The sequence below is a fragment of the Schistocerca serialis genome, chromosome 6, assembly GCF_023864345.2.
Source record: "Schistocerca serialis cubense isolate TAMUIC-IGC-003099 chromosome 6, iqSchSeri2.2, whole genome shotgun sequence".
Taxonomy (NCBI): Eukaryota; Metazoa; Arthropoda; class Insecta; order Orthoptera; family Acrididae; genus Schistocerca; species Schistocerca serialis.
This window is the reverse complement of record NC_064643.1, coordinates 655,688,826-655,713,960: the sequence shown is the minus strand read 5'-3', so window position 1 is coordinate 655,713,960 and position 25,135 is coordinate 655,688,826. Positions and strand designations below refer to the sequence as shown.

Sequence of the window (25,135 nt, the reverse complement as noted above, 5' to 3'; positions counted from 1 at the left end):
GTGTCTCTTAAGTGTCGGTCTGCAGTAGGCCGCTGTTGGCCGAGCGACGTGCAGTCGCCTTACATGAAGCCCCATGGGCAACGCCAGTGCCACTGTGGACAACAGCATACTGTAGCCAGAGAGAGGAGCCGAAAGGCGCATTTCGCAGTCGAGCCACGCTGTCCCACAAGCTGTGCACTAGGTCAGGATTGTGCAGACCGCAAACTTTTGGTGGGCCGACGCTCGTCGTCGATCGCAAGGGCGAAACATTCAAGAGATTTGGAAAACGGCAATGTGGACACCCCCAGCAGCAGCTGTGTGCCAAATCCGATATCTGGTCGAGGGCTGCAAGATTCAGTATGATGAAGTACCAATTTGGGGATAGCTCACAAACGCTAAGCTGCCGCCTTCTTAGCTCAGTGGTAGAGCACTGGTCTCGTAAACCAGGGGTCGTGAGTTCGAACCTCACAGAAGGCATTCATTTTTTAAACCTTCCTGCAAGGAGCGGAGCTATCTCGAGCAGCATCTAACACATGGCAGTACACTGAATGAAAGGGATGTTCTACAACCTATGACAAGTATTCTACTGGCCTCAGAGGTTTTCTGAATGCATAGGTTGAACATTGGTTTGTATGCATTTTGTAGTATAATGTCATGCTTGGCGATGTCATTCGTTTACGAGCCTCGCTACAGTGTGCATGCACGTTATCCATGTGAAGAGGCGTAAGCAAATGCTACCATTCTGCGAGATTCCTGCAGAAGGTATACGAATTGCGTTGATATACAGAGCACAAGGGAGCCAAAGTCAAGGCCTCCGTGGCGCAATCGGCTAGCGCGTTCGGCTGTTAACCGAAAGGTTGGTGGTTCGAGCCCACCCGGGGGCGAAATCGTTTTAACCGGCACCGAGGTGAGGACATACGTCAACTTTGTTAGAGATACACAGCTAGTGTGACAATTTGGCTGCGTTTGAGTGATGCCACAGAGCCTTATACACATTCAGCCAAGTGACACTGTAGGTAAAAACATGGCCCTACACAGACGTTCTACTGTTTTCCTTTTTATTCGTCATGTGTGACACTGCAGTAGAGGGACGCCCACTACAAAAGACGCATTCTTTACATTCAATTTCAGCATATACGTCGCGAGTGCCATATGACAGGGCCTGTCTCTCGATGTCGATTTGTATTTGGTGTCTCTTAAGTGTCGGTCTGCAGTAGGCCGCTGTTGGCCGAGCGACGTGCAGTCGCCTTACATGAAGCCCCATGGGCAACGCCAGTGCCACTGTGGACAACAGCATACTGTAGCCAGAGAGAGGAGCCGAAAGGCGCATTTCGCAGTCGAGCCACGCTGTCCCACAAGCTGTGCACTAGGTCAGGATTGTGCAGACCGCAAACTTTTGGTGGGCCGACGCTCGTCGTCGATCGCAAGGGCGAAACATTCAAGAGATTTGGAAAACGGCAATGTGGACACCCCCAGCAGCAGCTGTGTGCCAAATCCGATATCTGGTCGAGGGCTGCAAGATTCAGTATGATGAAGTACCAATTTGGGGATAGCTCACAAACGCTAAGCTGCCGCCTTCTTAGCTCAGTGGTAGAGCACTGGTCTCGTAAACCAGGGGTCGTGAGTTCGAACCTCACAGAAGGCATTCATTTTTTAAACCTTCCTGCAAGGAGCGGAGCTATCTCGAGCAGCATCTAACACATGGCAGTACACTGAATGAAAGGGATGTTCTACAACCTATGACAAGTATTCTACTGGCCTCAGAGGTTTTCTGAATGCATAGGTTGAACATTGGTTTGTATGCATTTTGTAGTATAATGTCATGCTTGGCGATGTCATTCGTTTACGAGCCTCGCTACAGTGTGCATGCACGTTATCCATGTGAAGAGGCGTAAGCAAATGCTACCATTCTGCGAGATTCCTGCAGAAGGTATACGAATTGCGTTGATATACAGAGCACAAGGGAGCCAAAGTCAAGGCCTCCGTGGCGCAATCGGCTAGCGCGTTCGGCTGTTAACCGAAAGGTTGGTGGTTCGAGCCCACCCGGGGGCGAAATCGTTTTAACCGGCACCGAGGTGAGGACATACGTCAACTTTGTTAGAGATACACAGCTAGTGTGACAATTTGGCTGCGTTTGAGTGATGCCACAGAGCCTTATACACATTCAGCCAAGTGACACTGTAGGTAAAAACATGGCCCTACACAGACGTTCTACTGTTTTCCTTTTTATTCGTCATGTGTGACACTGCAGTAGAGGGACGCCCACTACAAAAGACGCATTCTTTACATTCAATTTCAGCATATACGTCGCGAGTGCCATATGACAGGGCCTGTCTCTCGATGTCGATTTGTATTTGGTGTCTCTTAAGTGTCGGTCTGCAGTAGGCCGCTGTTGGCCGAGCGACGTGCAGTCGCCTTACATGAAGCCCCATGGGCAACGCCAGTGCCACTGTGGACAACAGCATACTGTAGCCAGAGAGAGGAGCCGAAAGGCGCATTTCGCAGTCGAGCCACGCTGTCCCACAAGCTGTGCACTAGGTCAGGATTGTGCAGACCGCAAACTTTTGGTGGGCCGACGCTCGTCGTCGATCGCAAGGGCGAAACATTCAAGAGATTTGGAAAACGGCAATGTGGACACCCCCAGCAGCAGCTGTGTGCCAAATCCGATATCTGGTCGAGGGCTGCAAGATTCAGTATGATGAAGTACCAATTTGGGGATAGCTCACAAACGCTAAGCTGCCGCCTTCTTAGCTCAGTGGTAGAGCACTGGTCTCGTAAACCAGGGGTCGTGAGTTCGAACCTCACAGAAGGCATTCATTTTTTAAACCTTCCTGCAAGGAGCGGAGCTATCTCGAGCAGCATCTAACACATGGCAGTACACTGAATGAAAGGGATGTTCTACAACCTATGACAAGTATTCTACTGGCCTCAGAGGTTTTCTGAATGCATAGGTTGAACATTGGTTTGTATGCATTTTGTAGTATAATGTCATGCTTGGCGATGTCATTCGTTTACGAGCCTCGCTACAGTGTGCATGCACGTTATCCATGTGAAGAGGCGTAAGCAAATGCTACCATTCTGCGAGATTCCTGCAGAAGGTATACGAATTGCGTTGATATACAGAGCACAAGGGAGCCAAAGTCAAGGCCTCCGTGGCGCAATCGGCTAGCGCGTTCGGCTGTTAACCGAAAGGTTGGTGGTTCGAGCCCACCCGGGGGCGAAATCGTTTTAACCGGCACCGAGGTGAGGACATACGTCAACTTTGTTAGAGATACACAGCTAGTGTGACAATTTGGCTGCGTTTGAGTGATGCCACAGAGCCTTATACACATTCAGCCAAGTGACACTGTAGGTAAAAACATGGCCCTACACAGACGTTCTACTGTTTTCCTTTTTATTCGTCATGTGTGACACTGCAGTAGAGGGACGCCCACTACAAAAGACGCATTCTTTACATTCAATTTCAGCATATACGTCGCGAGTGCCATATGACAGGGCCTGTCTCTCGATGTCGATTTGTATTTGGTGTCTCTTAAGTGTCGGTCTGCAGTAGGCCGCTGTTGGCCGAGCGACGTGCAGTCGCCTTACATGAAGCCCCATGGGCAACGCCAGTGCCACTGTGGACAACAGCATACTGTAGCCAGAGAGAGGAGCCGAAAGGCGCATTTCGCAGTCGAGCCACGCTGTCCCACAAGCTGTGCACTAGGTCAGGATTGTGCAGACCGCAAACTTTTGGTGGGCCGACGCTCGTCGTCGATCGCAAGGGCGAAACATTCAAGAGATTTGGAAAACGGCAATGTGGACACCCCCAGCAGCAGCTGTGTGCCAAATCCGATATCTGGTCGAGGGCTGCAAGATTCAGTATGATGAAGTACCAATTTGGGGATAGCTCACAAACGCTAAGCTGCCGCCTTCTTAGCTCAGTGGTAGAGCACTGGTCTCGTAAACCAGGGGTCGTGAGTTCGAACCTCACAGAAGGCATTCATTTTTTAAACCTTCCTGCAAGGAGCGGAGCTATCTCGAGCAGCATCTAACACATGGCAGTACACTGAATGAAAGGGATGTTCTACAACCTATGACAAGTATTCTACTGGCCTCAGAGGTTTTCTGAATGCATAGGTTGAACATTGGTTTGTATGCATTTTGTAGTATAATGTCATGCTTGGCGATGTCATTCGTTTACGAGCCTCGCTACAGTGTGCATGCACGTTATCCATGTGAAGAGGCGTAAGCAAATGCTACCATTCTGCGAGATTCCTGCAGAAGGTATACGAATTGCGTTGATATACAGAGCACAAGGGAGCCAAAGTCAAGGCCTCCGTGGCGCAATCGGCTAGCGCGTTCGGCTGTTAACCGAAAGGTTGGTGGTTCGAGCCCACCCGGGGGCGAAATCGTTTTAACCGGCACCGAGGTGAGGACATACGTCAACTTTGTTAGAGATACACAGCTAGTGTGACAATTTGGCTGCGTTTGAGTGATGCCACAGAGCCTTATACACATTCAGCCAAGTGACACTGTAGGTAAAAACATGGCCCTACACAGACGTTCTACTGTTTTCCTTTTTATTCGTCATGTGTGACACTGCAGTAGAGGGACGCCCACTACAAAAGACGCATTCTTTACATTCAATTTCAGCATATACGTCGCGAGTGCCATATGACAGGGCCTGTCTCTCGATGTCGATTTGTATTTGGTGTCTCTTAAGTGTCGGTCTGCAGTAGGCCGCTGTTGGCCGAGCGACGTGCAGTCGCCTTACATGAAGCCCCATGGGCAACGCCAGTGCCACTGTGGACAACAGCATACTGTAGCCAGAGAGAGGAGCCGAAAGGCGCATTTCGCAGTCGAGCCACGCTGTCCCACAAGCTGTGCACTAGGTCAGGATTGTGCAGACCGCAAACTTTTGGTGGGCCGACGCTCGTCGTCGATCGCAAGGGCGAAACATTCAAGAGATTTGGAAAACGGCAATGTGGACACCCCCAGCAGCAGCTGTGTGCCAAATCCGATATCTGGTCGAGGGCTGCAAGATTCAGTATGATGAAGTACCAATTTGGGGATAGCTCACAAACGCTAAGCTGCCGCCTTCTTAGCTCAGTGGTAGAGCACTGGTCTCGTAAACCAGGGGTCGTGAGTTCGAACCTCACAGAAGGCATTCATTTTTTAAACCTTCCTGCAAGGAGCGGAGCTATCTCGAGCAGCATCTAACACATGGCAGTACACTGAATGAAAGGGATGTTCTACAACCTATGACAAGTATTCTACTGGCCTCAGAGGTTTTCTGAATGCATAGGTTGAACATTGGTTTGTATGCATTTTGTAGTATAATGTCATGCTTGGCGATGTCATTCGTTTACGAGCCTCGCTACAGTGTGCATGCACGTTATCCATGTGAAGAGGCGTAAGCAAATGCTACCATTCTGCGAGATTCCTGCAGAAGGTATACGAATTGCGTTGATATACAGAGCACAAGGGAGCCAAAGTCAAGGCCTCCGTGGCGCAATCGGCTAGCGCGTTCGGCTGTTAACCGAAAGGTTGGTGGTTCGAGCCCACCCGGGGGCGAAATCGTTTTAACCGGCACCGAGGTGAGGACATACGTCAACTTTGTTAGAGATACACAGCTAGTGTGACAATTTGGCTGCGTTTGAGTGATGCCACAGAGCCTTATACACATTCAGCCAAGTGACACTGTAGGTAAAAACATGGCCCTACACAGACGTTCTACTGTTTTCCTTTTTATTCGTCATGTGTGACACTGCAGTAGAGGGACGCCCACTACAAAAGACGCATTCTTTACATTCAATTTCAGCATATACGTCGCGAGTGCCATATGACAGGGCCTGTCTCTCGATGTCGATTTGTATTTGGTGTCTCTTAAGTGTCGGTCTGCAGTAGGCCGCTGTTGGCCGAGCGACGTGCAGTCGCCTTACATGAAGCCCCATGGGCAACGCCAGTGCCACTGTGGACAACAGCATACTGTAGCCAGAGAGAGGAGCCGAAAGGCGCATTTCGCAGTCGAGCCACGCTGTCCCACAAGCTGTGCACTAGGTCAGGATTGTGCAGACCGCAAACTTTTGGTGGGCCGACGCTCGTCGTCGATCGCAAGGGCGAAACATTCAAGAGATTTGGAAAACGGCAATGTGGACACCCCCAGCAGCAGCTGTGTGCCAAATCCGATATCTGGTCGAGGGCTGCAAGATTCAGTATGATGAAGTACCAATTTGGGGATAGCTCACAAACGCTAAGCTGCCGCCTTCTTAGCTCAGTGGTAGAGCACTGGTCTCGTAAACCAGGGGTCGTGAGTTCGAACCTCACAGAAGGCATTCATTTTTTAAACCTTCCTGCAAGGAGCGGAGCTATCTCGAGCAGCATCTAACACATGGCAGTACACTGAATGAAAGGGATGTTCTACAACCTATGACAAGTATTCTACTGGCCTCAGAGGTTTTCTGAATGCATAGGTTGAACATTGGTTTGTATGCATTTTGTAGTATAATGTCATGCTTGGCGATGTCATTCGTTTACGAGCCTCGCTACAGTGTGCATGCACGTTATCCATGTGAAGAGGCGTAAGCAAATGCTACCATTCTGCGAGATTCCTGCAGAAGGTATACGAATTGCGTTGATATACAGAGCACAAGGGAGCCAAAGTCAAGGCCTCCGTGGCGCAATCGGCTAGCGCGTTCGGCTGTTAACCGAAAGGTTGGTGGTTCGAGCCCACCCGGGGGCGAAATCGTTTTAACCGGCACCGAGGTGAGGACATACGTCAACTTTGTTAGAGATACACAGCTAGTGTGACAATTTGGCTGCGTTTGAGTGATGCCACAGAGCCTTATACACATTCAGCCAAGTGACACTGTAGGTAAAAACATGGCCCTACACAGACGTTCTACTGTTTTCCTTTTTATTCGTCATGTGTGACACTGCAGTAGAGGGACGCCCACTACAAAAGACGCATTCTTTACATTCAATTTCAGCATATACGTCGCGAGTGCCATATGACAGGGCCTGTCTCTCGATGTCGATTTGTATTTGGTGTCTCTTAAGTGTCGGTCTGCAGTAGGCCGCTGTTGGCCGAGCGACGTGCAGTCGCCTTACATGAAGCCCCATGGGCAACGCCAGTGCCACTGTGGACAACAGCATACTGTAGCCAGAGAGAGGAGCCGAAAGGCGCATTTCGCAGTCGAGCCACGCTGTCCCACAAGCTGTGCACTAGGTCAGGATTGTGCAGACCGCAAACTTTTAAACTTTTGGTGGGCCGACGCTCGTCGTCGATCGCAAGGTCGAAACATTCAAGAGATTTGGAAAACGGCAATGTGGACACCCCCAGCAGCAGCTGTGTGCCAAATCCGATATCTGGTCGAGGGCTGCAAGATTCAGTATGATGAAGTACCAATTTGGGGATAGCTCACAAACGCTAAGCTGCCGCCTTCTTAGCTCAGTGGTAGAGCACTGGTCTCGTAAACCAGGGGTCGTGAGTTCGAACCTCACAGAAGGCATTCATTTTTTAAACCTTCCTGCAAGGAGCGGAGCTATCTCGAGCAGCATCTAACACATGGCAGTACACTGAATGAAAGGGATGTTCTACAACCTATGACAAGTATTCTACTGGCCTCAGAGGTTTTCTGAATGCATAGGTTGAACATTGGTTTGTATGCATTTTGTAGTATAATGTCATGCTTGGCGATGTCATTCGTTTACGAGCCTCGCTACAGTGTGCATGCACGTTATCCATGTGAAGAGGCGTAAGCAAATGCTACCATTCTGCGAGATTCCTGCAGAAGGTATACGAATTGCGTTGATATACAGAGCACAAGGGAGCCAAAGTCAAGGCCTCCGTGGCGCAATCGGCTAGCGCGTTCGGCTGTTAACCGAAAGGTTGGTGGTTCGAGCCCACCCGGGGGCGAAATCGTTTTAACCGGCACCGAGGTGAGGACATACGTCAACTTTGTTAGAGATACACAGCTAGTGTGACAATTTGGCTGCGTTTGAGTGATGCCACAGAGCCTTATACACATTCAGCCAAGTGACACTGTAGGTAAAAACATGGCCCTACACAGACGTTCTACTGTTTTCCTTTTTATTCGTCATGTGTGACACTGCAGTAGAGGGACGCCCACTACAAAAGACGCATTCTTTACATTCAATTTCAGCATATACGTCGCGAGTGCCATATGACAGGGCCTGTCTCTCGATGTCGATTTGTATTTGGTGTCTCTTAAGTGTCGGTCTGCAGTAGGCCGCTGTTGGCCGAGCGACGTGCAGTCGCCTTACATGAAGCCCCATGGGCAACGCCAGTGCCACTGTGGACAACAGCATACTGTAGCCAGAGAGAGGAGCCGAAAGGCGCATTTCGCAGTCGAGCCACGCTGTCCCACAAGCTGTGCACTAGGTCAGGATTGTGCAGACCGCAAACTTTTAAACTTTTGGTGGGCCGACGCTCGTCGTCGATCGCAAGGTCGAAACATTCAAGAGATTTGGAAAACGGCAATGTGGACACCCCCAGCAGCAGCTGTGTGCCAAATCCGATATCTGGTCGAGGGCTGCAAGATTCAGTATGATGAAGTACCAATTTGGGGATAGCTCACAAACGCTAAGCTGCCGCCTTCTTAGCTCAGTGGTAGAGCACTGGTCTCGTAAACCAGGGGTCGTGAGTTCGAACCTCACAGAAGGCATTCATTTTTTAAACCTTCCTGCAAGGAGCGGAGCTATCTCGAGCAGCATCTAACACATGGCAGTACACTGAATGAAAGGGATGTTCTACAACCTATGACAAGTATTCTACTGGCCTCAGAGGTTTTCTGAATGCATAGGTTGAACATTGGTTTGTATGCATTTTGTAGTATAATGTCATGCTTGGCGATGTCATTCGTTTACGAGCCTCGCTACAGTGTGCATGCACGTTATCCATGTGAAGAGGCGTAAGCAAATGCTACCATTCTGCGAGATTCCTGCAGAAGGTATACGAATTGCGTTGATATACAGAGCACAAGGGAGCCAAAGTCAAGGCCTCCGTGGCGCAATCGGCTAGCGCGTTCGGCTGTTAACCGAAAGGTTGGTGGTTCGAGCCCACCCGGGGGCGAAATCGTTTTAACCGGCACCGAGGTGAGGACATACGTCAACTTTGTTAGAGATACACAGCTAGTGTGACAATTTGGCTGCGTTTGAGTGATGCCACAGAGCGTTATACACATTCAGCCAAGTGACACTGTAGGTAAAAACATGGCCCTACACAGACGTTCTACTGTTTTCCTTTTTATTCGTCATGTGTGACACTGCAGTAGAGGGACGCCCACTACAAAAGACGCATTCTTTACATTCAATTTCAGCATATACGTCGCGAGTGCCATATGACAGGGCCTGTCTCTCGATGTCGATTTGTATTTGGTGTCTCTTAAGTGTCGGTCTGCAGTAGGCCGCTGTTGGCCGAGCGACGTGCAGTCGCCTTACATGAAGCCCCATGGGCAACGCCAGTGCCACTGTGGACAACAGCATACTGTAGCCAGAGAGAGGAGCCGAAAGGCGCATTTCGCAGTCGAGCCACGCTGTCCCACAAGCTGTGCACTAGGTCAGGATTGTGCAGACCGCAAACTTTTGGTGGGCCGACGCTCGTCGTCGATCGCAAGGGCGAAACATTCAAGAGATTTGGAAAACGGCAATGTGGACACCCCCAGCAGCAGCTGTGTGCCAAATCCGATATCTGGTCGAGGGCTGCAAGATTCAGTATGATGAAGTACCAATTTGGGGATAGCTCACAAACGCTAAGCTGCCGCCTTCTTAGCTCAGTGGTAGAGCACTGGTCTCGTAAACCAGGGGTCGTGAGTTCGAACCTCACAGAAGGCATTCATTTTTTAAACCTTCCTGCAAGGAGCGGAGCTATCTCGAGCAGCATCTAACACATGGCAGTACACTGAATGAAAGGGATGTTCTACAACCTATGACAAGTATTCTACTGGCCTCAGAGGTTTTCTGAATGCATAGGTTGAACATTGGTTTGTATGCATTTTGTAGTATAATGTCATGCTTGGCGATGTCATTCGTTTACGAGCCTCGCTACAGTGTGCATGCACGTTATCCATGTGAAGAGGCGTAAGCAAATGCTACCATTCTGCGAGATTCCTGCAGAAGGTATACGAATTGCGTTGATATACAGAGCACAAGGGAGCCAAAGTCAAGGCCTCCGTGGCGCAATCGGCTAGCGCGTTCGGCTGTTAACCGAAAGGTTGGTGGTTCGAGCCCACCCGGGGGCGAAATCGTTTTAACCGGCACCGAGGTGAGGACATACGTCAACTTTGTTAGAGATACACAGCTAGTGTGACAATTTGGCTGCGTTTGAGTGATGCCACAGAGCCTTATACACATTCAGCCAAGTGACACTGTAGGTAAAAACATGGCCCTACACAGACGTTCTACTGTTTTCCTTTTTATTCGTCATGTGTGACACTGCAGTAGAGGGACGCCCACTACAAAAGACGCATTCTTTACATTCAATTTCAGCATATACGTCGCGAGTGCCATATGACAGGGCCTGTCTCTCGATGTCGATTTGTATTTGGTGTCTCTTAAGTGTCGGTCTGCAGTAGGCCGCTGTTGGCCGAGCGACGTGCAGTCGCCTTACATGAAGCCCCATGGGCAACGCCAGTGCCACTGTGGACAACAGCATACTGTAGCCAGAGAGAGGAGCCGAAAGGCGCATTTCGCAGTCGAGCCACGCTGTCCCACAAGCTGTGCACTAGGTCAGGATTGTGCAGACCGCAAACTTTTAAACTTTTGGTGGGCCGACGCTCGTCGTCGATCGCAAGGTCGAAACATTCAAGAGATTTGGAAAACGGCAATGTGGACACCCCCAGCAGCAGCTGTGTGCCAAATCCGATATCTGGTCGAGGGCTGCAAGATTCAGTATGATGAAGTACCAATTTGGGGATAGCTCACAAACGCTAAGCTGCCGCCTTCTTAGCTCAGTGGTAGAGCACTGGTCTCGTAAACCAGGGGTCGTGAGTTCGAACCTCACAGAAGGCATTCATTTTTTAAACCTTCCTGCAAGGAGCGGAGCTATCTCGAGCAGCATCTAACACATGGCAGTACACTGAATGAAAGGGATGTTCTACAACCTATGACAAGTATTCTACTGGCCTCAGAGGTTTTCTGAATGCATAGGTTGAACATTGGTTTGTATGCATTTTGTAGTATAATGTCATGCTTGGCGATGTCATTCGTTTACGAGCCTCGCTACAGTGTGCATGCACGTTATCCATGTGAAGAGGCGTAAGCAAATGCTACCATTCTGCGAGATTCCTGCAGAAGGTATACGAATTGCGTTGATATACAGAGCACAAGGGAGCCAAAGTCAAGGCCTCCGTGGCGCAATCGGCTAGCGCGTTCGGCTGTTAACCGAAAGGTTGGTGGTTCGAGCCCACCCGGGGGCGAAATCGTTTTAACCGGCACCGAGGTGAGGACATACGTCAACTTTGTTAGAGATACACAGCTAGTGTGACAATTTGGCTGCGTTTGAGTGATGCCACAGAGCCTTATACACATTCAGCCAAGTGACACTGTAGGTAAAAACATGGCCCTACACAGACGTTCTACTGTTTTCCTTTTTATTCGTCATGTGTGACACTGCAGTAGAGGGACGCCCACTACAAAAGACGCATTCTTTACATTCAATTTCAGCATATACGTCGCGAGTGCCATATGACAGGGCCTGTCTCTCGATGTCGATTTGTATTTGGTGTCTCTTAAGTGTCGGTCTGCAGTAGGCCGCTGTTGGCCGAGCGACGTGCAGTCGCCTTACATGAAGCCCCATGGGCAACGCCAGTGCCACTGTGGACAACAGCATACTGTAGCCAGAGAGAGGAGCCGAAAGGCGCATTTCGCAGTCGAGCCACGCTGTCCCACAAGCTGTGCACTAGGTCAGGATTGTGCAGACCGCAAACTTTTGGTGGGCCGACGCTCGTCGTCGATCGCAAGGGCGAAACATTCAAGAGATTTGGAAAACGGCAATGTGGACACCCCCAGCAGCAGCTGTGTGCCAAATCCGATATCTGGTCGAGGGCTGCAAGATTCAGTATGATGAAGTACCAATTTGGGGATAGCTCACAAACGCTAAGCTGCCGCCTTCTTAGCTCAGTGGTAGAGCACTGGTCTCGTAAACCAGGGGTCGTGAGTTCGAACCTCACAGAAGGCATTCATTTTTTAAACCTTCCTGCAAGGAGCGGAGCTATCTCGAGCAGCATCTAACACATGGCAGTACACTGAATGAAAGGGATGTTCTACAACCTATGACAAGTATTCTACTGGCCTCAGAGGTTTTCTGAATGCATAGGTTGAACATTGGTTTGTATGCATTTTGTAGTATAATGTCATGCTTGGCGATGTCATTCGTTTACGAGCCTCGCTACAGTGTGCATGCACGTTATCCATGTGAAGAGGCGTAAGCAAATGCTACCATTCTGCGAGATTCCTGCAGAAGGTATACGAATTGCGTTGATATACAGAGCACAAGGGAGCCAAAGTCAAGGCCTCCGTGGCGCAATCGGCTAGCGCGTTCGGCTGTTAACCGAAAGGTTGGTGGTTCGAGCCCACCCGGGGGCGAAATCGTTTTAACCGGCACCGAGGTGAGGACATACGTCAACTTTGTTAGAGATACACAGCTAGTGTGACAATTTGGCTGCGTTTGAGTGATGCCACAGAGCCTTATACACATTCAGCCAAGTGACACTGTAGGTAAAAACATGGCCCTACACAGACGTTCTACTGTTTTCCTTTTTATTCGTCATGTGTGACACTGCAGTAGAGGGACGCCCACTACAAAAGACGCATTCTTTACATTCAATTTCAGCATATACGTCGCGAGTGCCATATGACAGGGCCTGTCTCTCGATGTCGATTTGTATTTGGTGTCTCTTAAGTGTCGGTCTGCAGTAGGCCGCTGTTGGCCGAGCGACGTGCAGTCGCCTTACATGAAGCCCCATGGGCAACGCCAGTGCCACTGTGGACAACAGCATACTGTAGCCAGAGAGAGGAGCCGAAAGGCGCATTTCGCAGTCGAGCCACGCTGTCCCACAAGCTGTGCACTAGGTCAGGATTGTGCAGACCGCAAACTTTTAAACTTTTGGTGGGCCGACGCTCGTCGTCGATCGCAAGGGCGAAACATTCAAGAGATTTGGAAAACGGCAATGTGGACACCCCCAGCAGCAGCTGTGTGCCAAATCCGATATCTGGTCGAGGGCTGCAAGATTCAGTATGATGAAGTACCAATTTGGGGATAGCTCACAAACGCTAAGCTGCCGCCTTCTTAGCTCAGTGGTAGAGCACTGGTCTCGTAAACCAGGGGTCGTGAGTTCGAACCTCACAGAAGGCATTCATTTTTTAAACCTTCCTGCAAGGAGCGGAGCTATCTCGAGCAGCATCTAACACATGGCAGTACACTGAATGAAAGGGATGTTCTACAACCTATGACAAGTATTCTACTGGCCTCAGAGGTTTTCTGAATGCATAGGTTGAACATTGGTTTGTATGCATTTTGTAGTATAATGTCATGCTTGGCGATGTCATTCGTTTACGAGCCTCGCTACAGTGTGCATGCACGTTATCCATGTGAAGAGGCGTAAGCAAATGCTACCATTCTGCGAGATTCCTGCAGAAGGTATACGAATTGCGTTGATATACAGAGCACAAGGGAGCCAAAGTCAAGGCCTCCGTGGCGCAATCGGCTAGCGCGTTCGGCTGTTAACCGAAAGGTTGGTGGTTCGAGCCCACCCGGGGGCGAAATCGTTTTAACCGGCACCGAGGTGAGGACATACGTCAACTTTGTTAGAGATACACAGCTAGTGTGACAATTTGGCTGCGTTTGAGTGATGCCACAGAGCCTTATACACATTCAGCCAAGTGACACTGTAGGTAAAAACATGGCCCTACACAGACGTTCTACTGTTTTCCTTTTTATTCGTCATGTGTGACACTGCAGTAGAGGGACGCCCACTACAAAAGACGCATTCTTTACATTCAATTTCAGCATATACGTCGCGAGTGCCATATGACAGGGCCTGTCTCTCGATGTCGATTTGTATTTGGTGTCTCTTAAGTGTCGGTCTGCAGTAGGCCGCTGTTGGCCGAGCGACGTGCAGTCGCCTTACATGAAGCCCCATGGGCAACGCCAGTGCCACTGTGGACAACAGCATACTGTAGCCAGAGAGAGGAGCCGAAAGGCGCATTTCGCAGTCGAGCCACGCTGTCCCACAAGCTGTGCACTAGGTCAGGATTGTGCAGACCGCAAACTTTTAAACTTTTGGTGGGCCGACGCTCGTCGTCGATCGCAAGGGCGAAACATTCAAGAGATTTGGAAAACGGCAATGTGGACACCCCCAGCAGCAGCTGTGTGCCAAATCCGATATCTGGTCGAGGGCTGCAAGATTCAGTATGATGAAGTACCAATTTGGGGATAGCTCACAAACGCTAAGCTGCCGCCTTCTTAGCTCAGTGGTAGAGCACTGGTCTCGTAAACCAGGGGTCGTGAGTTCGAACCTCACAGAAGGCATTCATTTTTTAAACCTTCCTGCAAGGAGCGGAGCTATCTCGAGCAGCATCTAACACATGGCAGTACACTGAATGAAAGGGATGTTCTACAACCTATGACAAGTATTCTACTGGCCTCAGAGGTTTTCTGAATGCATAGGTTGAACATTGGTTTGTATGCATTTTGTAGTATAATGTCATGCTTGGCGATGTCATTCGTTTACGAGCCTCGCTACAGTGTGCATGCACGTTATCCATGTGAAGAGGCGTAAGCAAATGCTACCATTCTGCGAGATTCCTGCAGAAGGTATACGAATTGCGTTGATATACAGAGCACAAGGGAGCCAAAGTCAAGGCCTCCGTGGCGCAATCGGCTAGCGCGTTCGGCTGTTAACCGAAAGGTTGGTGGTTCGAGCCCACCCGGGGGCGAAATCGTTTTAACCGGCACCGAGGTGAGGACATACGTCAACTTTGTTAGAGATACACAGCTAGTGTGACAATTTGGCTGCGTTTGAGTGATGCCACAGAGCCTTATACACATTCAGCCAAGTGACACTGTAGGTAAAAACATGGCCCTACACAGACGTTCTACTGTTTTCCTTTTTATTCGTCATGTGTGACACTGCAGTAGAGGGACGCCCACTACAAAAGACGCATTCTTTACATTCAATTTCAGCATATACGTCGCGAGTGCCATATGACAGGGCCTGTCTCTCGATGTCGATTTGTATTTGGTGTCTCTTAAGTGTCGGTCTGCAGTAGGCCGCTGTTGGCCGAGCGACGTGCAGTCGCCTTACATGAAGCCCCATGGGCAACGCCAGTGCCACTGTGGACAACAGCATACTGTAGCCAGAGAGAGGAGCCGAAAGGCGCATTTCGCAGTCGAGCCACGCTGTCCCACAAGCTGTGCACTAGGTCAGGATTGTGCAGACCGCAAACTTTTGGTGGGCCGACGCTCGTCGTCGATCGCAAGGGCGAAACATTCAAGAGATTTGGAAAACGGCAATGTGGACACCCCCAGCAGCAGCTGTGTGCCAAATCCGATATCTGGTCGAGGGCTGCAAGATTCAGTATGATGAAGTACCAATTTGGGGATAGCTCACAAACGCTAAGCTGCCGCCTTCTTAGCTCAGTGGTAGAGCACTGGTCTCGTAAACCAGGGGTCGTGAGTTCGAACCTCACAGAAGGCATTCATTTTTTAAACCTTCCTGCAAGGAGCGGAGCTATCTCGAGCAGCATCTAACACATGGCAGTACACTGAATGAAAGGGATGTTCTACAACCTATGACAAGTATTCTACTGGCCTCAGAGGTTTTCTGAATGCATAGGTTGAACATTGGTTTGTATGCATTTTGTAGTATAATGTCATGCTTGGCGATGTCATTCGTTTACGAGCCTCGCTACAGTGTGCATGCACGTTATCCATGTGAAGAGGCGTAAGCAAATGCTACCATTCTGCGAGATTCCTGCAGAAGGTATACGAATTGCGTTGATATACAGAGCACAAGGGAGCCAAAGTCAAGGCCTCCGTGGCGCAATCGGCTAGCGCGTTCGGCTGTTAACCGAAAGGTTGGTGGTTCGAGCCCACCCGGGGGCGAAATCGTTTTAACCGGCACCGAGGTGAGGACATACGTCAACTTTGTTAGAGATACACAGCTAGTGTGACAATTTGGCTGCGTTTGAGTGATGCCACAGAGCCTTATACACATTCAGCCAAGTGACACTGTAGGTAAAAACATGGCCCTACACAGACGTTCTACTGTTTTCCTTTTTATTCGTCATGTGTGACACTGCAGTAGAGGGACGCCCACTACAAAAGACGCATTCTTTACATTCAATTTCAGCATATACGTCGCGAGTGCCATATGACAGGGCCTGTCTCTCGATGTCGATTTGTATTTGGTGTCTCTTAAGTGTCGGTCTGCAGTAGGCCGCTGTTGGCCGAGCGACGTGCAGTCGCCTTACATGAAGCCCCATGGGCAACGCCAGTGCCACTGTGGACAACAGCATACTGTAGCCAGAGAGAGGAGCCGAAAGGCGCATTTCGCAGTCGAGCCACGCTGTCCCACAAGCTGTGCACTAGGTCAGGATTGTGCAGACCGCAAACTTTTAAACTTTTGGTGGGCCGACGCTCGTCGTCGATCGCAAGGTCGAAACATTCAAGAGATTTGGAAAACGGCAATGTGGACACCCCCAGCAGCAGCTGTGTGCCAAATCCGATATCTGGTCGAGGGCTGCAAGATTCAGTATGATGAAGTACCAATTTGGGGATAGCTCACAAACGCTAAGCTGCCGCCTTCTTAGCTCAGTGGTAGAGCACTGGTCTCGTAAACCAGGGGTCGTGAGTTCGAACCTCACAGAAGGCATTCATTTTTTAAACCTTCCTGCAAGGAGCGGAGCTATCTCGAGCAGCATCTAACACATGGCAGTACACTGAATGAAAGGGATGTTCTACAACCTATGACAAGTATTCTACTGGCCTCAGAGGTTTTCTGAATGCATAGGTTGAACATTGGTTTGTATGCATTTTGTAGTATAATGTCATGCTTGGCGATGTCATTCGTTTACGAGCCTCGCTACAGTGTGCATGCACGTTATCCATGTGAAGAGGCGTAAGCAAATGCTACCATTCTGCGAGATTCCTGCAGAAGGTATACGAATTGCGTTGATATACAGAGCACAAGGGAGCCAAAGTCAAGGCCTCCGTGGCGCAATCGGCTAGCGCGTTCGGCTGTTAACCGAAAGGTTGGTGGTTCGAGCCCACCCGGGGGCGAAATCGTTTTAACCGGCACCGAGGTGAGGACATACGTCAACTTTGTTAGAGATACACAGCTAGTGTGACAATTTGGCTGCGTTTGAGTGATGCCACAGAGCCTTATACACATTCAGCCAAGTGACACTGTAGGTAAAAACATGGCCCTACACAGACGTTCTACTGTTTTCCTTTTTATTCGTCATGTGTGACACTGCAGTAGAGGGACGCCCACTACAAAAGACGCATTCTTTACATTCAATTTCAGCATATACGTCGCGAGTGCCATATGACAGGGCCTGTCTCTCGATGTCGATTTGTATTTGGTGTCTCTTAAGTGTCGGTCTGCAGTAGGCCGCTGTTGGCCGAGCGACGTGCAGTCGCCTTACATGAAGCCCCATGGGCAACGCCAGTGCCACTGTGGACAACAGCATACTGTAGCCAGAGAGAGGAGCCGAAAGGCGCATTTCGCAGTCGAGCCACGCTGTCCCACAAGCTGTGCACTAGGTCAGGATTGTGCAGACCGCAAACTTTTAAACTTTTGGTGGGCCGACGCTCGTCGTCGATCGCAAGGTCGAAACATTCAAGAGATTTGGAAAACGGCAATGTGGACACCCCCAGCAGCAGCTGTGTGCCAAATCCGATATCTGGTCGAGGGCTGCAAGATTCAGTATGATGAAGTACCAATTTGGGGATAGCTCACAAACGCTAAGCTGCCGCCTTCTTAGCTCAGTGGTAGAGCACTGGTCTCGTAAACCAGGGGTCGTGAGTTCGAACCTCACAGAAGGCATTCATTTTTTAAACCTTCCTGCAAGGAGCGGAGCTATCTCGAGCAGCATCTAACACATGGCAGTACACTGAATGAAAGGGATGTTCTACAACCTATGACAAGTATTCTACTGGCCTCAGAGGTTTTCTGAATGCATAGGTTGAACATTGGTTTGTATGCATTTTGTAGTATAATGTCATGCTTGGCGATGTCATTCGTTTACGAGCCTCGCTACAGTGTGCATGCACGTTATCCATGTGAAGAGGCGTAAGCAAATGCTACCATTCTGCGAGATTCCTGCAGAAGGTATACGAATTGCGTTGATATACAGAGCACAAGGGAGCCAAAGTCAAGGCCTCCGTGGCGCAATCGGCTAGCGCGTTCGGCTGTTAACCGAAAGGTTGGTGGTTCGAGCCCACCCGGGGGCGAAATCGTTTTAACCGGCACCGAGGTGAGGACATACGTCAACTTTGTTAGAGATACACAGCTAGTGTGACAATTTGGCTGCGTTTGAGTGATGCCACAGAGCGTTATACACATTCAGCCAAGTGACACTGTAGGTAAAAACATGGCCCTACACAGACGTTCTACTGTTTTCCTTTTTATTCGTCATGTGTGACACTGCAGTAGAGGGACGCCCACTACAAAAGACGCATTCTTTACATTCAATTTCAGCATATACGTCGCGAGTGCCATATGACAGGGCCTGTCTCTCGATGTCGATTTGTATTTGGTGTCTCTTAAGTGTCGGTCTGCAGTAGGCCGCTGTTGGCCGAGCGACGTGCAGTCGCCTTACATGAAGCCCCATGGGCAACGCCAGTGCCACTGTGGACAACAGCATACTGTAGCCAGAGAGAGGAGCCGAAAGGCGCATTTCGCAGTCGAGCCACGCTGTCCCACAAGCTGTGCACTAGGTCAGGATTGTGCAGACCGCAAACTTTTAAACTTTTGGTGGGCCGACGCTCGTCGTCGATCGCAAGGTCGAAACATTCAAGAGATTTGGAAAACGGCAATGTGGACACCCCCAGCAGCAGCTGTGTGCCAAATCCGATATCTGGTCGAGGGCTGCAAGATTCAGTATGATGAAGTACCAATTTGGGGATAGCTCACAAACGCTAAGCTGCCGCCTTCTTAGCTCAGTGGTAGAGCACTGGTCTCGTAAACCAGGGGTCGTGAGTTCGAACCTCACAGAAGGCATTCATTTTTTAAACCTTCCTGCAAGGAGCGGAGCTATCTCGAGCAGCATCTAACACATGGCAGTACACTGAATGAAAGGGATGTTCTACAACCTATGACAAGTATTCTACTGGCCTCAGAGGTTTTCTGAATGCATAGGTTGAACATTGGTTTGTATGCATTTTGTAGTATAATGTCATGCTTGGCGATGTCATTCGTTTACGAGCCTCGCTACAGTGTGCATGCACGTTATCCATGTGAAGAGGCGTAAGCAAATGCTACCATTCTGCGAGATTCCTGCAGAAGGTATACGAATTGCGTTGATATACAGAGCACAAGGGAGCCAAAGTCAAGGCCTCCGTGGCGCAATCGGCTAGCGCGTTCGGCTGTTAACCGAAAGGTTGGTGGTTCGAGCCCACCCGGGGGCGAAATCGTTTTAACCGGCACCGAGGTGAGGACATACGTCAACTTTGTTAGAGATACACAGCTAGTGTGACAATTTGGCTGCGTTTGAGTGATGCCACAGAGCCTTATACACATTCAGCCAAGTGACACTGTAGGTAAAAACATGGCCCTACACAGACGTTCTACTGTTTTCCTTTTTATTCGTCATGTGTGACACTGCAGTAGAGGGACGCCCACTACAAAAGACGCATTCTTTACATTCAATTTCAGCATATACGTCGCGAGTGCCATATGACAGGGCCTGTCTCTCGATGTCGATTTGTATTTGGTGTCTCTTAAGTGTCGGTCTGCAGTAGGCCGCTGTTGGCCGAGCGACGTGCAGTCGCCTTACATGAAGCCCCATGGGCAACGCCAGTGCCACTGTGGACAACAGCATACTGTAGCCAGAGAGAGGAGCCGAAAGGCGCATTTCGCAGTCGAGCCACGCTGTCCCACAAGCTGTGCACTAGGTCAGGATTGTGCAGACCGCAAACTTTTAAACTTTTGGTGGGCCGACGCTCGTCGTCGATCGCAAGGTCGAAACATTCAAGAGATTTGGAAAACGGCAATGTGGACACCCCCAGCAGCAGCTGTGTGCCAAATCCGATATCTGGTCGAGGGCTGCAAGATTCAGTATGATGAAGTACCAATTTGGGGATAGCTCACAAACGCTAAGCTGCCGCCTTCTTAGCTCAGTGGTAGAGCACTGGTCTCGTAAACCAGGGGTCGTGAGTTCGAACCTCACAGAAGGCATTCATTTTTTAAACCTTCCTGCAAGGAGCGGAGCTATCTCGAGCAGCATCTAACACATGGCAGTACACTGAATGAAAGGGATGTTCTACAACCTATGACAAGTATTCTACTGGCCTCAGAGGTTTTCTGAATGCATAGGTTGAACATTGGTTTGTATGCATTTTGTAGTATAATGTCATGCTTGGCGATGTCATTCGTTTACGAGCCTCGCTACAGTGTGCATGCACGTTATCCATGTGAAGAGGCGTAAGCAAATGCTACCATTCTGCGAGATTCCTGCAGAAGGTATACGAATTGCGTTGATATACAGAGCACAAGGGAGCCAAAGTCAAGGCCTCCGTGGCGCAATCGGCTAGCGCGTTCGGCTGTTAACCGAAAGGTTGGTGGTTCGAGCCCACCCGGGGGCGAAATCGTTTTAACCGGCACCGAGGTGAGGACATACGTCAACTTTGTTAGAGATACACAGCTAGTGTGACAATTTGGCTGCGTTTGAGTGATGCCACAGAGCCTTATACACATTCAGCCAAGTGACACTGTAGGTAAAAACATGGCCCTACACAGACGTTCTACTGTTTTCCTTTTTATTCGTCATGTGTGACACTGCAGTAGAGGGACGCCCACTACAAAAGACGCATTCTTTACATTCAATTTCAGCATATACGTCGCGAGTGCCATATGACAGGGCCTGTCTCTCGATGTCGATTTGTATTTGGTGTCTCTTAAGTGTCGGTCTGCAGTAGGCCGCTGTTGGCCGAGCGACGTGCAGTCGCCTTACATGAAGCCCCATGGGCAACGCCAGTGCCACTGTGGACAACAGCATACTGTAGCCAGAGAGAGGAGCCGAAAGGCGCATTTCGCAGTCGAGCCACGCTGTCCCACAAGCTGTGCACTAGGTCAGGATTGTGCAGACCGCAAACTTTTAAACTTTTGGTGGGCCGACGCTCGTCGTCGATCGCAAGGTCGAAACATTCAAGAGATTTGGAAAACGGCAATGTGGACACCCCCAGCAGCAGCTGTGTGCCAAATCCGATATCTGGTCGAGGGCTGCAAGATTCAGTATGATGAAGTACCAATTTGGGGATAGCTCACAAACGCTAAGCTGCCGCCTTCTTAGCTCAGTGGTAGAGCACTGGTCTCGTAAACCAGGGGTCGTGAGTTCGAACCTCACAGAAGGCATTCATTTTTTAAACCTTCCTGCAAGGAGCGGAGCTATCTCGAGCAGCATCTAACACATGGCAGTACACTGAATGAAAGGGATGTTCTACAACCTATGACAAGTATTCTACTGGCCTCAGAGGTTTTCTGAATGCATAGGTTGAACATTGGTTTGTATGCATTTTGTAGTATAATGTCATGCTTGGCGATGTCATTCGTTTACGAGCCTCGCTACAGTGTGCATGCACGTTATCCATGTGAAGAGGCGTAAGCAAATGCTACCATTCTGCGAGATTCCTGCAGAAGGTATACGAATTGCGTTGATATACAGAGCACAAGGGAGCCAAAGTCAAGGCCTCCGTGGCGCAATCGGCTAGCGCGTTCGGCTGTTAACCGAAAGGTTGGTGGTTCGAGCCCACCCGGGGGCGAAATCGTTTTAACCGGCACCGAGGTGAGGACATACGTCAACTTTGTTAGAGATACACAGCTAGTGTGACAATTTGGCTGCGTTTGAGTGATGCCACAGAGCCTTATACACATTCAGCCAAGTGACACTGTAGGTAAAAACATGGCCCTACACAGACGTTCTACTGTTTTCCTTTTTATTCGTCATGTGTGACACTGCAGTAGAGGGACGCCCACTACAAAAGACGCATTCTTTACATTCAATTTCAGCATATACGTCGCGAGTGCCATATGACAGGGCCTGTCTCTCGATGTCGATTTGTATTTGGTGTCTCTTAAGTGTCGGTCTGCAGTAGGCCGCTGTTGGCCGAGCGACGTGCAGTCGCCTTACATGAAGCCCCATGGGCAACGCCAGTGCCACTGTGGACAACAGCATACTGTAGCCAGAGAGAGGAGCCGAAAGGCGCATTTCGCAGTCGAGCCACGCTGTCCCACAAGCTGTGCACTAGGTCAGGATTGTGCAGACCGCAAACTTTTGGTGGGCCGACGCTCGTCGTCGATCGCAAGGGCGAAACATTCAAGAGATTTGGAAAACGGCAATGTGGACACCCCCAGCAGCAGCTGTGTGCCAAATCCGATATCTGGTCGAGGGCTGCAAGATTCAGTATGATGAAGTACCAATTTGGGGATAGCTCACAAACGCTAAGCTGCCGCCTTCTTAGCTCAGTGGTAGAGCACTGGTCTCGTAAACCAGGGGTCGTGAGTTCGAACCTCACAGAAGGCATTCATTTTTTAAACCTTCCTGCAAGGAGCGGAGCTATCTCGAGCAGCATCTAACACATGGCAGTACACTGAATGAAAGGGATGTTCTACAACCTATGACAAGTATTCTACTGGCCTCAGAGGTTTTCTGAATGCATAGGTTGAACATTGGTTTGTATGCATTTTGTAGTATAATGTCATGCTTGGCGATGTCATTCGTTTACGAGCCTCGCTACAGTGTGCATGCACGTTATCCATGTGAAGAGGCGTAAGCAAATGCTACCATTCTGCGAGATTCCTGCAGAAGGTATACGAATTGCGTTGATATACAGAGCACAAGGGAGCCAAAGTCAAGGCCTCCGTGGCGCAATCGGCTAGCGCGTTCGGCTGTTAACCGAAAGGTTGGTGGTTCGAGCCCACCCGGGGGCGAAATCGTTTTAACCGGCACCGAGGTGAGGACATACGTCAACTTTGTTAGAGATACACAGCTAGTGTGACAATTTGGCTGCGTTTGAGTGATGCCACAGAGCCTTATACACATTCAGCCAAGTGACACTGTAGGTAAAAACATGGCCCTACACAGACGTTCTACTGTTTTCCTTTTTATTCGTCATGTGTGACACTGCAGTAGAGGGACGCCCACTACAAAAGACGCATTCTTTACATTCAATTTCAGCATATACGTCGCGAGTGCCATATGACAGGGCCTGTCTCTCGATGTCGATTTGTATTTGGTGTCTCTTAAGTGTCGGTCTGCAGTAGGCCGCTGTTGGCCGAGCGACGTGCAGTCGCCTTACATGAAGCCCCATGGGCAACGCCAGTGCCACTGTGGACAACAGCATACTGTAGCCAGAGAGAGGAGCCGAAAGGCGCATTTCGCAGTCGAGCCACGCTGTCCCACAAGCTGTGCACTAGGTCAGGATTGTGCAGACCGCAAACTTTTAAACTTTTGGTGGGCCGACGCTCGTCGTCGATCGCAAGGTCGAAACATTCAAGAGATTTGGAAAACGGCAATGTGGACACCCCCAGCAGCAGCTGTGTGCCAAATCCGATATCTGGTCGAGGGCTGCAAGATTCAGTATGATGAAGTACCAATTTGGGGATAGCTCACAAACGCTAAGCTGCCGCCTTCTTAGCTCAGTGGTAGAGCACTGGTCTCGTAAACCAGGGGTCGTGAGTTCGAACCTCACAGAAGGCATTCATTTTTTAAACCTTCCTGCAAGGAGCGGAGCTATCTCGAGCAGCATCTAACACATGGCAGTACACTGAATGAAAGGGATGTTCTACAACCTATGACAAGTATTCTACTGGCCTCAGAGGTTTTCTGAATGCATAGGTTGAACATTGGTTTGTATGCATTTTGTAGTATAATGTCATGCTTGGCGATGTCATTCGTTTACGAGCCTCGCTACAGTGTGCATGCACGTTATCCATGTGAAGAGGCGTAAGCAAATGCTACCATTCTGCGAGATTCCTGCAGAAGGTATACGAATTGCGTTGATATACAGAGCACAAGGGAGCCAAAGTCAAGGCCTCCGTGGCGCAATCGGCTAGCGCGTTCGGCTGTTAACCGAAAGGTTGGTGGTTCGAGCCCACCCGGGGGCGAAATCGTTTTAACCGGCACCGAGGTGAGGACATACGTCAACTTTGTTAGAGATACACAGCTAGTGTGACAATTTGGCTGCGTTTGAGTGATGCCACAGAGCCTTATACACATTCAGCCAAGTGACACTGTAGGTAAAAACATGGCCCTACACAGACGTTCTACTGTTTTCCTTTTTATTCGTCATGTGTGACACTGCAGTAGAGGGACGCCCACTACAAAAGACGCATTCTTTACATTCAATTTCAGCATATACGTCGCGAGTGCCATATGACAGGGCCTGTCTCTCGATGTCGATTTGTATTTGGTGTCTCTTAAGTGTCGGTCTGCAGTAGGCCGCTGTTGGCCGAGCGACGTGCAGTCGCCTTACATGAAGCCCCATGGGCAACGCCAGTGCCACTGTGGACAACAGCATACTGTAGCCAGAGAGAGGAGCCGAAAGGCGCATTTCGCAGTCGAGCCACGCTGTCCCACAAGCTGTGCACTAGGTCAGGATTGTGCAGACCGCAAACTTTTGGTGGGCCGACGCTCGTCGTCGATCGCAAGGGCGAAACATTCAAGAGATTTGGAAAACGGCAATGTGGACACCCCCAGCAGCAGCTGTGTGCCAAATCCGATATCTGGTCGAGGGCTGCAAGATTCAGTATGATGAAGTACCAATTTGGGGATAGCTCACAAACGCTAAGCTGCCGCCTTCTTAGCTCAGTGGTAGAGCACTGGTCTCGTAAACCAGGGGTCGTGAGTTCGAACCTCACAGAAGGCATTCATTTTTTAAACCTTCCTGCAAGGAGCGGAGCTATCTCGAGCAGCATCTAACACATGGCAG

The 25,135-nt window shown here is 49.8% G+C and overlaps 43 non-coding genes across 43 annotated transcripts; all 43 read left to right on the top strand.

Annotated features, from left to right (window-relative positions):
• Positions 1-384: 384 nt before the first annotated feature.
• Trnat-cgu (transfer RNA threonine (anticodon CGU)) lies at positions 385-456 on the top strand. Its single transcript has one exon. It is a non-coding gene; the product is annotated as a tRNA-Thr (tRNA).
• Positions 457-789: 333 nt separating this feature from the next.
• On the top strand, positions 790-863 carry Trnan-guu (transfer RNA asparagine (anticodon GUU)). The gene has a single exon. It is a non-coding gene; the product is annotated as a tRNA-Asn (tRNA).
• Positions 864-1,552: 689 nt separating this feature from the next.
• Positions 1,553-1,624, top strand: Trnat-cgu (transfer RNA threonine (anticodon CGU)). Its single transcript has one exon. It is a non-coding gene; the product is annotated as a tRNA-Thr (tRNA).
• Positions 1,625-1,957: 333 nt separating this feature from the next.
• Positions 1,958-2,031, top strand: Trnan-guu (transfer RNA asparagine (anticodon GUU)). The gene has a single exon. It is a non-coding gene; the product is annotated as a tRNA-Asn (tRNA).
• A 689-nt stretch (positions 2,032-2,720) lies between these two features.
• On the top strand, positions 2,721-2,792 carry Trnat-cgu (transfer RNA threonine (anticodon CGU)). Its single transcript has one exon. It is a non-coding gene; the product is annotated as a tRNA-Thr (tRNA).
• A 333-nt stretch (positions 2,793-3,125) lies between these two features.
• Positions 3,126-3,199, top strand: Trnan-guu (transfer RNA asparagine (anticodon GUU)). Its single transcript has one exon. It is a non-coding gene; the product is annotated as a tRNA-Asn (tRNA).
• Positions 3,200-3,888: 689 nt separating this feature from the next.
• Trnat-cgu (transfer RNA threonine (anticodon CGU)) lies at positions 3,889-3,960 on the top strand. Its single transcript has one exon. It is a non-coding gene; the product is annotated as a tRNA-Thr (tRNA).
• A 333-nt stretch (positions 3,961-4,293) lies between these two features.
• Trnan-guu (transfer RNA asparagine (anticodon GUU)) lies at positions 4,294-4,367 on the top strand. The gene has a single exon. It is a non-coding gene; the product is annotated as a tRNA-Asn (tRNA).
• A 689-nt stretch (positions 4,368-5,056) lies between these two features.
• Trnat-cgu (transfer RNA threonine (anticodon CGU)) lies at positions 5,057-5,128 on the top strand. Its single transcript has one exon. It is a non-coding gene; the product is annotated as a tRNA-Thr (tRNA).
• A 333-nt stretch (positions 5,129-5,461) lies between these two features.
• Trnan-guu (transfer RNA asparagine (anticodon GUU)) lies at positions 5,462-5,535 on the top strand. Its single transcript has one exon. It is a non-coding gene; the product is annotated as a tRNA-Asn (tRNA).
• A 689-nt stretch (positions 5,536-6,224) lies between these two features.
• On the top strand, positions 6,225-6,296 carry Trnat-cgu (transfer RNA threonine (anticodon CGU)). Its single transcript has one exon. It is a non-coding gene; the product is annotated as a tRNA-Thr (tRNA).
• A 333-nt stretch (positions 6,297-6,629) lies between these two features.
• Trnan-guu (transfer RNA asparagine (anticodon GUU)) lies at positions 6,630-6,703 on the top strand. Its single transcript has one exon. It is a non-coding gene; the product is annotated as a tRNA-Asn (tRNA).
• A 697-nt stretch (positions 6,704-7,400) lies between these two features.
• Trnat-cgu (transfer RNA threonine (anticodon CGU)) lies at positions 7,401-7,472 on the top strand. Its single transcript has one exon. It is a non-coding gene; the product is annotated as a tRNA-Thr (tRNA).
• A 333-nt stretch (positions 7,473-7,805) lies between these two features.
• On the top strand, positions 7,806-7,879 carry Trnan-guu (transfer RNA asparagine (anticodon GUU)). Its single transcript has one exon. It is a non-coding gene; the product is annotated as a tRNA-Asn (tRNA).
• Positions 7,880-8,576: 697 nt separating this feature from the next.
• Positions 8,577-8,648, top strand: Trnat-cgu (transfer RNA threonine (anticodon CGU)). The gene has a single exon. It is a non-coding gene; the product is annotated as a tRNA-Thr (tRNA).
• Positions 8,649-8,981: 333 nt separating this feature from the next.
• On the top strand, positions 8,982-9,055 carry Trnan-guu (transfer RNA asparagine (anticodon GUU)). Its single transcript has one exon. It is a non-coding gene; the product is annotated as a tRNA-Asn (tRNA).
• A 689-nt stretch (positions 9,056-9,744) lies between these two features.
• Trnat-cgu (transfer RNA threonine (anticodon CGU)) lies at positions 9,745-9,816 on the top strand. The gene has a single exon. It is a non-coding gene; the product is annotated as a tRNA-Thr (tRNA).
• Positions 9,817-10,149: 333 nt separating this feature from the next.
• On the top strand, positions 10,150-10,223 carry Trnan-guu (transfer RNA asparagine (anticodon GUU)). The gene has a single exon. It is a non-coding gene; the product is annotated as a tRNA-Asn (tRNA).
• Positions 10,224-10,920: 697 nt separating this feature from the next.
• Trnat-cgu (transfer RNA threonine (anticodon CGU)) lies at positions 10,921-10,992 on the top strand. Its single transcript has one exon. It is a non-coding gene; the product is annotated as a tRNA-Thr (tRNA).
• Positions 10,993-11,325: 333 nt separating this feature from the next.
• On the top strand, positions 11,326-11,399 carry Trnan-guu (transfer RNA asparagine (anticodon GUU)). Its single transcript has one exon. It is a non-coding gene; the product is annotated as a tRNA-Asn (tRNA).
• Positions 11,400-12,088: 689 nt separating this feature from the next.
• Trnat-cgu (transfer RNA threonine (anticodon CGU)) lies at positions 12,089-12,160 on the top strand. Its single transcript has one exon. It is a non-coding gene; the product is annotated as a tRNA-Thr (tRNA).
• A 333-nt stretch (positions 12,161-12,493) lies between these two features.
• Positions 12,494-12,567, top strand: Trnan-guu (transfer RNA asparagine (anticodon GUU)). Its single transcript has one exon. It is a non-coding gene; the product is annotated as a tRNA-Asn (tRNA).
• Positions 12,568-13,264: 697 nt separating this feature from the next.
• Positions 13,265-13,336, top strand: Trnat-cgu (transfer RNA threonine (anticodon CGU)). Its single transcript has one exon. It is a non-coding gene; the product is annotated as a tRNA-Thr (tRNA).
• A 333-nt stretch (positions 13,337-13,669) lies between these two features.
• Positions 13,670-13,743, top strand: Trnan-guu (transfer RNA asparagine (anticodon GUU)). The gene has a single exon. It is a non-coding gene; the product is annotated as a tRNA-Asn (tRNA).
• A 697-nt stretch (positions 13,744-14,440) lies between these two features.
• On the top strand, positions 14,441-14,512 carry Trnat-cgu (transfer RNA threonine (anticodon CGU)). The gene has a single exon. It is a non-coding gene; the product is annotated as a tRNA-Thr (tRNA).
• A 333-nt stretch (positions 14,513-14,845) lies between these two features.
• On the top strand, positions 14,846-14,919 carry Trnan-guu (transfer RNA asparagine (anticodon GUU)). Its single transcript has one exon. It is a non-coding gene; the product is annotated as a tRNA-Asn (tRNA).
• Positions 14,920-15,608: 689 nt separating this feature from the next.
• Trnat-cgu (transfer RNA threonine (anticodon CGU)) lies at positions 15,609-15,680 on the top strand. The gene has a single exon. It is a non-coding gene; the product is annotated as a tRNA-Thr (tRNA).
• A 333-nt stretch (positions 15,681-16,013) lies between these two features.
• Positions 16,014-16,087, top strand: Trnan-guu (transfer RNA asparagine (anticodon GUU)). Its single transcript has one exon. It is a non-coding gene; the product is annotated as a tRNA-Asn (tRNA).
• A 697-nt stretch (positions 16,088-16,784) lies between these two features.
• Trnat-cgu (transfer RNA threonine (anticodon CGU)) lies at positions 16,785-16,856 on the top strand. The gene has a single exon. It is a non-coding gene; the product is annotated as a tRNA-Thr (tRNA).
• Positions 16,857-17,189: 333 nt separating this feature from the next.
• Positions 17,190-17,263, top strand: Trnan-guu (transfer RNA asparagine (anticodon GUU)). Its single transcript has one exon. It is a non-coding gene; the product is annotated as a tRNA-Asn (tRNA).
• Positions 17,264-17,960: 697 nt separating this feature from the next.
• Positions 17,961-18,032, top strand: Trnat-cgu (transfer RNA threonine (anticodon CGU)). The gene has a single exon. It is a non-coding gene; the product is annotated as a tRNA-Thr (tRNA).
• A 333-nt stretch (positions 18,033-18,365) lies between these two features.
• Positions 18,366-18,439, top strand: Trnan-guu (transfer RNA asparagine (anticodon GUU)). Its single transcript has one exon. It is a non-coding gene; the product is annotated as a tRNA-Asn (tRNA).
• Positions 18,440-19,136: 697 nt separating this feature from the next.
• Trnat-cgu (transfer RNA threonine (anticodon CGU)) lies at positions 19,137-19,208 on the top strand. Its single transcript has one exon. It is a non-coding gene; the product is annotated as a tRNA-Thr (tRNA).
• Positions 19,209-19,541: 333 nt separating this feature from the next.
• Positions 19,542-19,615, top strand: Trnan-guu (transfer RNA asparagine (anticodon GUU)). The gene has a single exon. It is a non-coding gene; the product is annotated as a tRNA-Asn (tRNA).
• A 697-nt stretch (positions 19,616-20,312) lies between these two features.
• Positions 20,313-20,384, top strand: Trnat-cgu (transfer RNA threonine (anticodon CGU)). Its single transcript has one exon. It is a non-coding gene; the product is annotated as a tRNA-Thr (tRNA).
• Positions 20,385-20,717: 333 nt separating this feature from the next.
• Positions 20,718-20,791, top strand: Trnan-guu (transfer RNA asparagine (anticodon GUU)). Its single transcript has one exon. It is a non-coding gene; the product is annotated as a tRNA-Asn (tRNA).
• Positions 20,792-21,488: 697 nt separating this feature from the next.
• Positions 21,489-21,560, top strand: Trnat-cgu (transfer RNA threonine (anticodon CGU)). Its single transcript has one exon. It is a non-coding gene; the product is annotated as a tRNA-Thr (tRNA).
• A 333-nt stretch (positions 21,561-21,893) lies between these two features.
• Trnan-guu (transfer RNA asparagine (anticodon GUU)) lies at positions 21,894-21,967 on the top strand. The gene has a single exon. It is a non-coding gene; the product is annotated as a tRNA-Asn (tRNA).
• Positions 21,968-22,656: 689 nt separating this feature from the next.
• Trnat-cgu (transfer RNA threonine (anticodon CGU)) lies at positions 22,657-22,728 on the top strand. Its single transcript has one exon. It is a non-coding gene; the product is annotated as a tRNA-Thr (tRNA).
• A 333-nt stretch (positions 22,729-23,061) lies between these two features.
• On the top strand, positions 23,062-23,135 carry Trnan-guu (transfer RNA asparagine (anticodon GUU)). Its single transcript has one exon. It is a non-coding gene; the product is annotated as a tRNA-Asn (tRNA).
• A 697-nt stretch (positions 23,136-23,832) lies between these two features.
• Positions 23,833-23,904, top strand: Trnat-cgu (transfer RNA threonine (anticodon CGU)). Its single transcript has one exon. It is a non-coding gene; the product is annotated as a tRNA-Thr (tRNA).
• Positions 23,905-24,237: 333 nt separating this feature from the next.
• Positions 24,238-24,311, top strand: Trnan-guu (transfer RNA asparagine (anticodon GUU)). The gene has a single exon. It is a non-coding gene; the product is annotated as a tRNA-Asn (tRNA).
• A 689-nt stretch (positions 24,312-25,000) lies between these two features.
• On the top strand, positions 25,001-25,072 carry Trnat-cgu (transfer RNA threonine (anticodon CGU)). The gene has a single exon. It is a non-coding gene; the product is annotated as a tRNA-Thr (tRNA).
• The last annotated feature ends 63 nt before the right edge of the window (positions 25,073-25,135 follow it).